This window comes from Panulirus ornatus, chromosome 42 (genome assembly GCF_036320965.1).
Source record: "Panulirus ornatus isolate Po-2019 chromosome 42, ASM3632096v1, whole genome shotgun sequence".
In the NCBI taxonomy this organism is placed as follows: Eukaryota; Metazoa; Arthropoda; class Malacostraca; order Decapoda; family Palinuridae; genus Panulirus; species Panulirus ornatus.
Genome location: NC_092265.1, coordinates 22428438 through 22444136, shown reverse-complemented (window position 1 = coordinate 22444136; position 15699 = coordinate 22428438).

Here is a 15699-nt window from a genome sequence, read left to right as displayed (position 1 = left end):
CAAGGACGGAGGTGAAAGCTGGAGGGTATGCTAATGGCCGAGGACTGAGGACTGAGATGGGTGGTTAGGTCACGCCAAGTGCCGATATCGATGTCCAGCTTTGGGCTGCAGGCAGGAGGTCAAAGGTCACCAGGTGAAGTCAGAGGTCAAGGCAAATTACCCCCAGGGATAGGTCAAATTCATCATCCCAGGTCGTGGGGATGATGTCCATGGCGGATGTCGGGCTTAAGGTTAAAGGTGAAGCTGTGAGATGACCGGGTCATTACTCCTGAGGATAGCACGGGGCCAAGGTCAGGGCGGGAGGGTGGGACAACGACGACGCCGCCAGCAGGGACCTCTTGCCCAATTTGTGACTCCTCCTGGAGTCTTGGTGTACCACCACACGACGACCCTGGCAAGGAACGACCCGACGACCTAGATGGGACGACTGTGGCACGACGACCCCCAGGGGACGACTGGGGTACAACACGTGACCCTATGTCGACCAGGGGACGACTGTGTCTGGGAACGACAGAGCAACAAGGCGCAGAAGACGACAATATAACAACGACCCCCCGAGACTATATACATACGACGTGTACGTGAGGCGACGACACCTTAAACGCAGACGGAGGGGCAGACGGAGGGGCGGACGGGCGAATCGGCGAACAGACGGGCCAAGGGAGGCTACAGACTCGTCCCTCATCACGGAGAAGGGAAAACCTTAGACGCGAGAGAGAGAGAGAGAGAGAGAGAGAGAGAGAGAGAGAGAGAGAGAGAGAGAGAGAGAGAGAGAGAGAGAGAGAGAGAGAGAGAGACAGGGATGCCAGTTGACATGTAGGTCGGAACACTTGTCATGCAGCGTCATACAGGGTGACATGTTGGGGAGGAGGGATGGTAAAAAGACTGGGGCTACGGCAGTGAAGGTGAAAGACGAGGACTGTCTTCATGCAGGGATGGCTGGAGGCACTAGTGCCTCCATCACTCTGGTCCCGCTTCCTGTGGGGAGACCTGCACCTGGGGGAGACCTGCACCTGGGGGAGACCTGCACCTGGGGGAGACCTGCACCTGGGGAGACCTGCACCTGGGGAGACCTGCACCTGGGGGAGACCTGCACCTGGGGGAGACCTGCACCTGGGGAGACCTACCACTGGGGAGACCTGCACCTGGGGGAGACCTGCACCTGGGGAGACCTACAACTGGGGAGACCTGCACCTGGGGGAGACCTGCACCTGGGGGAGACCTGCACCTGGGGGAGACCTGCACCTGGGGAGACCTACAACTGGGGAGACCTGCACCTGGGGAGACCTGCACCTGGGGAGACCTACAACTGGGGAGACCTGCACCCGGGGAGACCTGCACCTGGGGGAGACCTGCACCTGGAAAGACCTGCACCTGGGGAGACCTGCACCTGGGGAGACCTACAACTGGGAAGACCTGCACCTGGGGAGACCTGCACCTGGGCAGACCTACAACTGGGGAGACCTGCACCCGGGGAGACCTGCACCTGGGGGAGACCTGCACCTGGAAAGACCTGCACCTGGGGAGACCTGCACCTGGGGAGACCTACAACTGGGGAGACCTGCACCTGGGGAGACCTGCACCTGGGCAGACCTACAACTGGGGAGACCTGCACCCGGGGAGACCTGCACCTGGGGGAGACCTGCACCTGGAAAGACCTGCACCTGGGGAGACCTGCACCTGAGGAAGACCTGCACATGGGGAGACCTGCACCTGGGGAGACCTGTGAGACCAGGTTATGTGCCACAACCTGACCTGTTGGAGACCTGTGAAGCCAGGTCAGGGATCACATAAAGACCTGGTGGAGACCAGGTCAGATACTACACCAAGACCTGGTAGAGACCTGTAGGGCCACAAACACCTGCCTACCATACCCTCACCCTAGCCACCAGCATCCTCACCCTGGTCACCAGCCCCTCATCCTAGCCACCAGCACCCTCACCCTAGCCACCAGCACCCTCACCCTGATCACCAGCACCCTCACCCTGATCACCAGCACCCTCACCCTGATCACCAGCACCCTCACCCTGATCACCAGCACCCTCACCATGACCACCAGCACCCTCACCCTGACCACCAGCACCCTCAACCTGGCCACCAGCCCCTCACCCTGGCCACCAACACCCTCACCCTGGCCACCAGTCCCTCACCCTGGTCACCAGTCCCTCACCCTGATCACCAGCACCCTCACCCTGACCACCAGCATCCTCACCCTGGCCACCAGTCCCTCACCATGACCACCAGCACCCTCACCCTGGTCACCAGCACCCTCACCCTGGTCACCAGCACCCTCAACCTGGCCACCAGTCCCTCACCATGACCACCAGCACCCTCACCCTGGTCACCAGCACCCTCACCCTGGTCACCAGCACCCTCACCCTGGTCACCAACACACTCCACCATTGTTAGCGAGGGTAACAAGTGCTGCCGAAGGAGAAGGAGGAGGAGGATGGAGCGCGAGAGTGACACTGCTCACAGTAATGGAGTGACCTGCCAGCGATACACCCTTTAATTAAACATTTAGCGGCCAATTTCCCAGTGGTCCTCTCTTGCTGAGCCTGCCTGATGACACTGGCTGAGGTCACGTAATATGACACTGTCGTACCCCGGCCTGGCCTCCCTCAGCCACCCCTGAGGACACACACACACACACACAAGGGCATTATGTATACACCACACTATTTCCTCTATAAATATCCCTGCACATCTAGATGGGCCTCACCTCTGTGCCCATCCAAAGGTTCGGTGATGTCCAGGTCATCTTAGGTCTCAAGCTCTTGTACGATCGGGTCAACGGCAATCATCACAACCTCCCAGTTGTGTAATACCTGTCATGACTGGGTATGTTTATATGAATGGCTGCGTAAGTATAAGGAAACGTTATTCTCTCTCTCTCTCTCTCTCTCTCTCTCTCTCTCTCTCTCTCTCTCTCTCTCTCTCTCTCTCTGTCTTTCTCCTTTCTCTCTTCTCAGAAACTGCGTTACTGGTTCACTCCTGGCAGCTCACCTACCCCAGGGATAATATATATATATATATATATATATATATATATATATATATATATATATATATATATATATATATATATATATATATATATATATGACATATTTGTCTTGTACCTCTCCTGATGATGTGATTATTACACGAAAGTGCACTGGGAACTTATCGTGTTTCATTTCCCCATGGACTCATAGAAATATAAATATATATATATATATATATATATATATATATATATATATATATATATATATATATATATATATATATATTTGCTTTGTCGCTGTCTCCCGCGTTTGCGAGGTAGCGCAAGGAAACATATATATATATATATATATATATATATATATATATATATATATATATATATATATATATATATATAAGTAACGCTGTTAGTTTAACTTTCTCGTAAACAGCTTCTAGTAATACCCCAAGCCAACAACGTTACAAGCACCATATTACAGGAGAGGTATTTCCCTGAGCTCAGGAGAGGTACAGCAAGGCCTGTAACTCCTCTCCCTCAGTCCGACGTGTGACGTACAGGATCTGGCCCCGCGCAGCCCACACCAGCGTCCAACACTACTAGTCAGTCCTGAGAACAAACTTATCGTACAGTATAAGCATCGGCCGCTACCCCATGCTGCCACAGGGGAAGGAGACATAGATGCGGTACGCATGGTGCAGCTGTTTGAGAGGGGGACGACGGTACACCCTCCCCCAGGTACAGCAGGTACGGTGTATACTGTCAGACTCAAGGGAATATGATCAGTGATGGTGGCCCCTATCGTCGCCAGGCAGCGAGGGAGGGAATCTTTAAAAGCTGTACTCCCTGAAGCTACGGATCTTAGTGCCTACACCTTTTAAATTCCACTCCCTCGTGGGCTGGACGACAGAGTGTGTGTCGAGTGAGAGGAGGGTGTGTGAGGGAGGGATGAAGATGTATGAGGCAGGGATGAGGGTGTATGAGGCAGGGATGAAGGTGCATGAGGCAGGGATGAGGGTGTATGAGGCAGGGATGAGGGTGTATGAGGCAGGGATAAGGGTGTATGAGGCAGGGATGAGGGTGTATGAGGCAGGGGTGGTGTATGAGGCAGGGATGTGGGTGTATGAGGCAGGGATGAAGGTGTATGAGGTAGGGATGAAGGTGTATGAGGTAGGGATGAAGGTGTATGAGGCAGGGATGAGGGTGTATGAGGCAGGGATGAAGGTGTATGAGGCAGGGATGAAGGTGCATGAGGCAGGGATGAAGGTGTATGAGGCAGGGATGAAGGTGTATGAGGCAGGGATGAGGGTGTATGAGGCAGGGATGAGGGTGTATGAGGCAGGGATGAGTGTGTATGAGGCAGGGATGAAGGTGTATGAGGCAGGGATGAGGGTGTATGAGGCATGGGTGGTGAGTGAAGGAGGGAGTGAGAGTATAAGGTTGCCAGGGATAACACGTAACATTCAGACATTAAACAACGTGAATTCATCTTGCCTACGTCATGCATGAGGGAGGACTTGTGTAATGTATAATGACATCTCTCTCTCTCTCTCTCTTTCTCTCTGTGTGTGTGTGTGTGTGTGTGTGTGTGTGTGTGTGTGTGTGTGTGTACGTGTTCAACAGACATATACCTACACTGAGTTACGTGTATATCACTCACTGTACTATAGTCCTGATGACGACCTTTGATGGAATACAAGAGGTGGTCTTCTCCCCCATCACTCGATCCCCCTCTCCACATCATTCGACCCCTCTCCCCATCACTCGATCCCCCCTCTCCCCATCACTTGACCCCTCTCCCCATTACTTGACACCATCTTCCCGTCCCTCGCATCGTCTCCCCCAGCACTCGATCTCCTCTCCCCATCACTAGATCCCCCTCTCCCTATCACTCGATCCACCTCTCCCCATCACTAGACTCCTCTCTCCCCATCACTCGATCCCCTCTCCCCATCACTCGATCTCCTCTCCCCATCACTCGATCCCCTCTCCCCAGCACTCGGTCCCCTCTCTCCATCACTCATCTCTCCCCATCACTCGATCCCCTTTCCCCTTCCCTCCGACTCTCCTCCCCCCCCCCTCTCTCTCTCTCTCTATATATATATACCCCGTCGGACTCCCCTCCCCCTGCCCCCGGTCACTCGACACCCCCTCCCCTCGACACTCGACCCACCTCTACATCACTGGACAAAGACGTGTGAGGTGTTGGTCCACTGTATCATAACCTTCTCATCTCATTAGCTTGATGAACGTCAGGTTACAAAAAAAAAAAAAAAAAAAAAGAAATACCCTCTCCCTATAATGGCAATGGACATTTTCTTCAGCAGGCGTACGTCTATGGGCCAACGGATCAATCAATTTCCATGATGCATCAAATCTGGAACGTAATTCAAAATGGGAACGAGAAAAAGCATCAATTACGCTTGAGAAATCTCCATTGCATTGTGCGCGCGCGTGTGTGTGTGTGTGTGTGTGTGTGTGTGTGTGTGTGTGTGTGTGTGTGTGTGTGTGTGTGTGTGAGTGTGTGTGTGTGTGCGTGTTGAGACTGTACACACTTTGTGATCATTTGTGTACGAAAGTTGAACTAACTTTTCCCTCTTTTCTTCACAACCGAACCATATGGCTACCTCCCTCCTACACACACTATGACAACCTCCCTCCTACACACACTATGACAACCTCCCTCCTACACACACCATGGCAACCTCCCTCCTACACACACTATGACAACCTCCCTCCTACACACACTATGACAACCTCCCTCCTACACACACCATGGCAACCTCCCTCCTACACACACTATGACAACCTCCCTCCTACACACACCATGGCAACCTCCCTCCTACAAACACTATGACAACCTCCCTCCTACACACACTATGACAACCTCCCTCCTACACACACCATGGCAACCTCCCTCCTACACACACTATGACAACCTCCCTCCTACACACACTATGACAACCTCCCTCCTACACACACTATGACAACCTCCCTCCTACACACACTATGACAACCTCCCTCCTACACACACCATGGCTACCTCCCTCCAAAACACACCATGGCTACCTCCCTCCTACACACACCATGGCTACCTCCCTCCTACACACACTATGACAACCTCCCTCCTACACACACTATGACAACCTCCCTCCTACACACACCATGGCTACCTCCCTCCAAAACACACCATGGCTACCTCCCTCCTACACACACCATGGCTACCTCCCTCCTACACACACCATGGCTACCTCCCTCCTACACACACACACAAACAGCAGCAGCAGCGACGCTTCATAACAACCAAAACTATCTACACTTCCTTCCTCAAGGTCACTGGTAACTAACAGACCATCAAACAGGCCGTGACCTGGGTCAGGTTCGGCAGGTGGAGGTCAAACAAGGTCGTTAACAACACAGGACCAGCAGTGTCACTATCTATCGCGTGTAAGCTTGGAACAGAAACACACACACACACCAGATCCTATGACACAAAGTCGATGCCGGTGCATTTGACTGCCTCATGACACTCGACCCGTCACCATCCAGCACTCGACGCGTCACCTTCCTGCAATCGACCCATCACCTTCCTGCAATCGACCCATCACCATCCAGCACTCGACCCGTCACCATCCACCACTCGACCCATCACCTTCCTGCAATCGACCCATCACCTTACTGCAATCGACCCATCACCATCCAGCACTCGACCCGTCACCATCTACCACTCGACCCATCACCTTCCTACAATCGACCCGTCACCATCCACCACTCGACCCATCACCTTCCTGCAATCGACCCATCACCTTCCTGCAATCGACCCATCACCTTCCTGCAATCGACCCATCACCTTCCTACAATCGACCCGTCATCTTCCTACAATCGACCCGTCACCATCCACCACTCGACCCATCACCTTCCTGCAATCGACCCATCACCTTCCTGCATTCGACCTATCTTCCTGAACACACCTAAGCTCCCCCCGCCACCGCCACCAGCACTCCAGGTGGGCGAGGAGAGAGAGAGAGAGAGAGAGAGAGAGAGAGAGAGAGAGAGAGAGAGAGAGAGAGAGAGAGAGAGAGAGAGACTGGAGGGAAGGGCGGGAGTTAGCTCCTTCACAGTTGGCCTCACTAACTGGATTTAACTAGATTACGTGGGTTATGGCGCTCACAAACCTGCCCTCCTCCTCCTCCTCCTCCTCCACCTCTCCCCTTTTCCCTCCCTCCAACAACCCCCCCCAACTCAAAACCCAACGGCCATCGCACAGACTGACGCCGCCCGCGCGCGCGCGCCACCTGCGTATTAATACCGGACGGCAGAACCAGTATGTACGTAGTATCTCTCTCTCTCTCTCTCTCTCTCTCTCTCTCTCTCTCTCTCTCTCTCTCTCTCTCTCTCTCCCGCGCGCGCGTCAAGCAACCTGCGTCACGAACTGACCTCCTCCTCCTCCCCCCACCCCCGGGTATACGTAATACGCAGTACGTTATACGCAGCAGTCCAAGTTCCAGCCGTTCTTCCCCTTGCGCAACAGAGGATATCACGGTAATTCCATCCATCATTAAACGACGATATATATATTTTTTTTTTTTACCGTTCCCGGTAATGAAGCTATGTCACTGATAAAGCGACATCCACGACACTCGATAACCAATTACCCAAGATAAATAACTACAAAGGCCCTGCCCCCCCCCCTTCCCCCCACTATTTAATTCATGCTGAACCATCAAATGATAAATGAAGTCGTGAAAATGACAGGAGACAAAAATATTTAGTCATAAAAGTGGATACAGAGAGAGAGAGAGAGAGAGAGAGAGAGAGAGAGAGAGAGAGAGAGATGAGGCTCGGGCATGTAATTTGTGTTAACATATAAGGGGAATACATTAGTTAGTGTAAACATTTAAAGGGATACTCTGCCTCAGTACTGAAACAACTCAGGCGAAAATTGCCTCAGTGTAAAAGTTTAAAGGGGTACACTTGCCTGTGTTGATATTCAAAGGAGGTACACTGGCTTAGTATAAACATTTAAAAGGGTCTACTGCCACAGTGTAAACAATTATAGGGTACAGCGTCTTACTATAAACACTTAAAGGGGTCTGCTGCATCACTGTAAACATTGAAAGGGGTCTACTGCCTCGCTGTAAACATTTAAAGAAGTCTACTGCCTCGCTGTAAACATTTAAAGGGGTCTACTGCCTCGTTGTAAAAATTTAGAGGGGTCTACTGCCTCGCTGTAAACATTTAAAGGGGTCTACTGCCTCGCTGTAAACACTTAAAGGGGTCTACTGCCTCACTGTAAACATTTAAAGAGGTCTACTGCCTCACTGTAAACATTCAAAGGGGTCTACTGCCTCGTTGTAAAAATTTAGAGGGGTCTACTGCCTCAGTGTAAACATTTATAGGGTCCACTGCCTCGGTTTAAACATATAAGAAGCAGGTAAAGGCTGAAGTCCTTCCCAGTACAATGAACGGTGCCTGCTATACGCATTCCCGGTACAATGACCAACACCTGCCGAATGAGTCTCCGGTACATAGACCGGTTACCTGTCGAATAATTTAACCCAGTACAACAGCAGGATCATCTGCATCTCTTGACCCCGTCTGAAGCATCTATCAAATTCATCATAAAAACACATAAAAAAAAAGTACTTTTGATTAGCGCAAACAAACGGGCATCCTAAAGCTGAAGGAAAAGAGACGAAGATCACAAGAGTTTTATCTCAAATTCCAAAAATGTTATTCACCACTCAAAACGGACTCCCCCCCCCCTTTCCCCCATTCAAGCAACACAGAATGAAATCTGTCACTATTTCCAGGGTTTTAACTACTTCATGACGACATTGTGTTCGTCTAATGACATTACTGATCGTACAGCCTCATGGTTAAGACACGTATGTTTACATCTTGAACGCAACGATCGTTTTCTTTGGCAGAACCAATCTTGTATCTCTCACAACCGTCCTAACAACCTAATTCCCATATCCACAACCGTTTCCGTACCCTAGTTTTACTCTAGTACACCACAGAACGTGCTGCTTCCAAGGAGACGACTATATCCCTGCTTCTGATTGCAGCGCAGCCTCAAATCTGCCAGCGCCCCAAATGCAAGGGGTCCTGCGGTATGTTTACACCTATTACTTCCATGAGCATGAACTACACAATAGGGAATTCAGAGACAAGAGTGTGTTCCCCCTGCCCCTGTGGTATCCCACAGACAGAACTGTGCTCTTGCCCCCCTAATATCATAACAGATAAAAGTTTGTTCCCCTGTCCTCCAGATATCACGACAAAGAGAAGAAAGTCTTCCCTCTGCCCTTGCTAACATCACGATGCAGACCAGAGTAAAATTCCTCAACCATCCTCGTATTTTCTGCCGACACACACACACACACCGGGGCCAATGTTACACGACCTCCATAGGTTGGTTGGGCCAGTAGCTCGCTAACCCAAGCCTAGCTAACGTTCCGCTGAAGCTCCATCACTGAGCCATTCACCAACCCTACCTCAAGATATCCAGCGATCTCCAGATTCATACAAAAATAACCATATCCCTCACCGTAAGCGACGAGAGAGCGATTATATATGCATAACCTTACCATATGTATCTCCAATGCAGTTTAGCTAAGCTTTGCTTCGCCTCACTGCACCTACCAAACAAGTTCCGAAACTATCAATAAAAATCGCGTTTCAAAACGAACTCCGACAATCACCACTGAGAGAAAGGAGAAACACATATGTATCACCATGTCATTGATGCATCACTACAAGATCCAGTCCATCTTACATACTCACTGGCCAAAGGGGGGGGGGGGGTTATACATTTCGAATGGTACTAGACCATTACATAACAACGCTCGGCCAGCCTCTACCGCCCACAGCTTACACCTGACACACGCCCCCCCCAACACACACACACGGCTTATAATCCCAGCCGCTTATACAGACTACGAACTCCTCCTGCATCACAAAATGAAACACAAAAACTCGGGACACCAACTGAAACACAAAACTCGGTGGGACACCAACTGAAACACAAAACTCGGGACATAAACTGAAACACAAAAACTCGGGACACCAACTGAAACACAAAACTCGGTGGGACACAAACTGAAACGCAAAACTTGGGACACAAACTGAAACAGAAAAAAACTTGGGAGCCCACCATTACTCAGTCATTCTAATGCCATTCAGTTCAGGCTTTTAATTAAACATATACAGTGGTGGGTCGTTTGGCCCACTAACCCTTGGTCTTGGCCCACTAGTCACTAACAGGTGTGTGTGTGTGTGCAGCATAAAAAAGACTTAAAAAGAAACTAATAAATTAATACATAAGACAGTGTATAAGTTACTATGTTATGAACTATATAATACGCGTGATTTAAACTTCTACAAAAGTTCTTCCTTTACATCATCTTTTTCAAGTCGTAATGGTAGTTTTCATATTGTGACTAAGCCTAAATAAACATGTTATAACTGCCCTTTCAAATATGGCCCACTATCACACACACTCACATACACACACACACACATAAATATATATATATATATATATATATATATATATATATATATATATATATATATTGGGAGTGGGGGGCTGGAAATCCTCCTCTCGTTTTTTTTTTTTTTTTTGATTTTCCAAAAGAAGGAACAGAGGGGGCCAGGTGAGGATATTCCAAAAAAGGCCCAGTCCTCTGTTCCTAACGCTACCTCGCTAACGCGGGAAATGGCGAATAGTTTGAAAGAAAGATATATATATATATATATATATATATATATATATATATATATATATATATATATATATATATATATATATATATCATAAACTGAGTCGGGGGGATGAACGATATTCCATGTTGAGGCAAAATTCCAGTTTAGTTTCCACAGTAATATTTTTCCTGGAAATGCTTTCATTGTACCCATATACAGAAATGCCTTGTCGTGTGAGGCATTAACTTTTCTCTGCGGCTTTTATATTTTAGTTTTAAGTGTTCCCCCTCTCCTGGCAGCTGATAATTTAAGATTTATACATAAACTATCGTTTTTTTCTTTTTCTCCCGTAAAGAGAAATTATGTGTTCTTAGGGCGCGGCTATTAATACCGACACAAATCAATTCATCTTAATAGTTAGTGTTACTATTTCGATTGCACACACCACTTACATATCATGTCAAGGTAGAACATACTACGTTCAATGGGTTGGTATTTTGTCTGCTAAAAATCGTAGGTAAATGCGATAAAAGAACATGGACTCGAAAAATCTACCCTCACTAACTTTAAAGTCTTCGCTGTGGATATGATTTTAGTCGCTGCACCCTTATATCAAAGATTTTCCCCTTTTCCTATTACCTTTATAATCACCAGATCATCAAAGGCATAATTAGCCAAACGGTTTCCACATAACTCTATAGTAGGGAGGGCGGTGAAGCTGAGGGAAAGTTTGGGCGTATAGCAAACTTGTTTAAAAGTTTATCAACTTTGGTGATATACCATTGTAAGGTGTATGTTGTGAAATACGTGCCAGCTCTCACTACTTTCAAGCATAATCAAATTCTAATTAAAATAATAACCTACAATCTTTTAGGTTATGTTAGTGGAACCTGAGCTCATCCAACAGAATAATTCAAAACATTTATTGCTGCTTCAAGGTCTCGGTTACTCTGATGGGCTGAATCAAAATTACTCGGTTATAGAAAGATAATAAAATGTGAAACACAAATCTAACAAACATTTAGAACGAAAAAAACATGGCGTAGCGAAGCCAAATTAAGTCAAAAGGATAAATTTGGCTAAAAAACAATTTTCTATTTCATATGACATACGATCGATTAATATGAAACATAATCTTAAATATTTGTACCATTTTTTTTCTTTAAGTATTAAGGGCATTAAACACTAACCCAAAGGAAGGGCCATTTACAACAGCGTAAATCTTCATTTGCCCGTTGCTACACATTCGACCTCAATAGGCTATAGGATATGTCTGAATTCCCCAATGCTTGCCCAACACCCGGTATAACATGGTCCAGGGTACTGTTTCTCGTGGATGTGTCTTCTTTAACCAAAGGGTAAATCTTATTTCTAATTTGCAGTCCTACATCTGGGATGATTTACGTACTGTACACCCATCTAAATCTATCACAAATATCAATGACAGTACATATCTGGTGTTAGCCATTTTATTTAAGTTTACACAAGTACCTAATAAGTAAAATATATTATGAAACTTATATATTTGGTAAATACCCTTACATACCTAAGCTACCCTAGACCAATCTAACCTAACTTAAAAAAGCGCATCCATTTACTGCATGTTACATGTGCATTTTTTTTTTTTTTTTTTTTTTTATACTTTGTCGCTGTCTCCCGCGTTTGCGAGGTAGCGCAAGGAAACAGACGAAAGAAATGGCCCAACCCCCCCCATACACATGTACATACACACGTCCACACACGCAAATATACATACCTACACAGCTTTCCTTGGTTTACCCCGGACGCTTCACATGCCTTGATTCAATCTACTGACAGCACGTCAACCCCTGTATACCACATCGCTCCAATTCACTCTATTCCTTGCCCTCCTTTCACCCTCCTGCATGTTCAGGCCCCGATCACACAAAATCCTTTTCACTCCATCTTTCCACCTCCAATTTGGTCTCCCTCTTCTCCTCGTTCCCTCCACCTCCGACACATATATCCTCTTGGTCAATCTTTCCTCACTCATTCTCTCCATGTGCCCAAACCATTTCAAAACACCCTCTTCTGCTCTCTCAACCACGCTCTTTTTATTTCCACACATCTCTCTTACCCTTACGTTACTTACTCGATCAAACCACCTCACACCACACATTGTCCTCAAACATCTCATTTCCAGCACATCCATCCTCCTGCGCACAACTCTATCCATAGCCCACGCCTCGCAACCATACAACATTGTTGGAACTACTATTCCTTCAAACATACCCATTTTTGCTTTCCGGGATAATGTTCTCGACTTCCACACATTTTTCAAGGCTCCCAAAATTTTCGCCCCCTCCCCCACCCTATGATCCACTTCCGCTTCCATGGTTCCATCCGCTGACAGATCCACTCCCAGATATCTAAAACACTTCACTTCCTCCAGTTTTTCTCCATTCAAACTCACCTCCCAATTGACTTGACCCTCAACCCTACTGTACCTAATAACCTTGCTCTTATTCACATTTACTCTTAACTTTCTTCTTCCACACACTTTACCAAACTCAGTCACCAGCTTCTGCAGTTTCTCACATGAATCCGCCACCAGCGCTGTATCATCAGCGAACAACAACTGACTCACTTCCCAAGCTCTCTCATCCCCAACAGACTTCATACTTGCCCCTCTTTCCAAGACTCTTGCATTTACCTCCCTAACAACACCATCCATAAACAAATTAAACAACCATGGAGACATCACACACCCCTGCCGCAAACCTACATTCACTGAGAACCAATCACTTTCCTCTCTTCCTACACGTACACATGCCTTACATCCTCGATAAAAACTTTTCACTGCTTCTAACAACTTGCCTCCCACACCATATATTCTTAATACCTTCCACAGAGCATCTCTATCAACTCTATCATATGCCTTCTCCAGATCCATAAATGCTACATACAAATCCATTTGCTTTTCTAAGTATTTCTCACATACATTCTTCAAAGCAAACACCTGATCCACACATGTGCATACATGTGCATACCATGATAAATTGTTTAGCGTCCCTACCAGCATTATCATCTGAACCTATTGTACAATAAAGTTCACGTCCAACATAAAAGATCTTCCATAATTACTGTACAGACGACCATTAATGTCTTGAATCTTAATAGTGTAGTTATACATTTCAATGAAGATAACTGATTAAGTAACTGTCATATTGCCCCTTCCTACGGATCCATTTTTTGAACATAAAAGTACAGGGGAAATATAAATTATGCATACATGTTGTGTTGGCAACATATATACTGATAAAGTTCGACCTATTAAATAACAAAATATCCCAACCATCTACCCCTTAAACTATAAGTTGGTGGTTGAAGTGACTCCGAATATATGATTTACATGCTATTATATGCGACCATTTTGTTGTGGTCATTATCACGAAAGTCGCGGTGTACAAGCATTCCAATGCACAATATAAATAATAAATATAAGCCACAGTGATGCATCTATATTCCTTGATCTTTTGCTATATTTTAATAGAATTTCTCCTTAGGTCTATATATTTGTTGCATATAACTATGCTATGCTTGCTAGTGCTCTAAATCACCATCACCTCTCATGTATATTTGTGACTCGGCGGCTTATATATTCCTTCAAATATTCTCCCATACCTTGAAATCTTGGGTCATTATCATTCATTTTTCAGTCCCATTTCAAGTATCCATGGCCCGTATTGCTCCTTCATATGCGAGAATAGTTCCTGAGTCAGCAGTGAACGCTTTACTTAGCAGTTTCTACACTTCTTGTCTAATGTCTATGACTGTGTAGCGGCTTAGCATACTGATAATTCAAAGAAATAAATGGGACTTTGAATCACGTTTACACGTATGGTGTACAATGTTTTTGAGGAATCCAACCACTCTTGGGAGCAAAATGGAACACCATTAATAGAAAAATGCGACTTCGCCCTAATCTGTACCAATTTACGTTTATATATATATATATATATATATATATATATATATATATATATATATATATATATATATATATATATATATATATATATAAACACACACTAAGCCGAGAACCCAATTTACCGAACAGCCCCCAAGGTAGGAAGAACGATGAACAGCTGTACTGACTGCAATACGACAGCCGAGCCACGGATTCGAACCTACGCGGCCCACAGAGCTGTGGTTAATGTAACCCACACATCCTAGAGATCAAGACTTCTGTCATTCACGTACTGAGATTATAATGACCTAACTTTCCTCCCTAATAAACTGTATCACGAACAATTTATCCTGAATTTGCCCCATGAAGAAAATTTTGGTCGAAACGGGAATATTGTACGTTTTTGGACGGAGGGACCTACTACGATTCCTAGTGTGTAACTCATAGCCTTATGCTGTTGTAAGGCAGCGTCTAATCACTTGATCTTTTGTTATATCGGAGCCAGAATGGTGGCATGGCTTTCCTTAATGAAAACTACTGACATTCTTTATTTCGTATTGCAATACTTGTATCTGGTGAAATCTGGTGTCAATTAACCTTAGACCATCCACCTAGGCACCACACCACTAATATACTCGCTTAAAAAAGTGTAAATATATATAAAAATAAAAAACATTTATCTAACAACCATTCCCTTTAGCAGTTAAACTCTAGTGGATTGTTAACCTGTATCCTTAACATTAATCAATTAGTTCCGTGGTCTCCAATATCATCCCTCGCCACATCTTTAAAAACATAATCACCCAAGACCCAGCTGGTTCCCAGACCGCGGTCAGGTCTTTATCTAATCAAACAACAGGTTTTCACCCCAGTTGTCTCTGTATCAATTCACTGTGGCCAATCAGCATTATCCCAGCGACCGCTGATTTAAGCCTAGGCTTCGCCAAGGTCTCACTCGCGCAGCTCCGATCGAACCCACCATAAACTTACTGTCGCCAACATTCCCGAAACTTTTTCACGAACGATCCCGTCCGCTTAACCAATCTCCAACACTCCTTCGTCAACAATC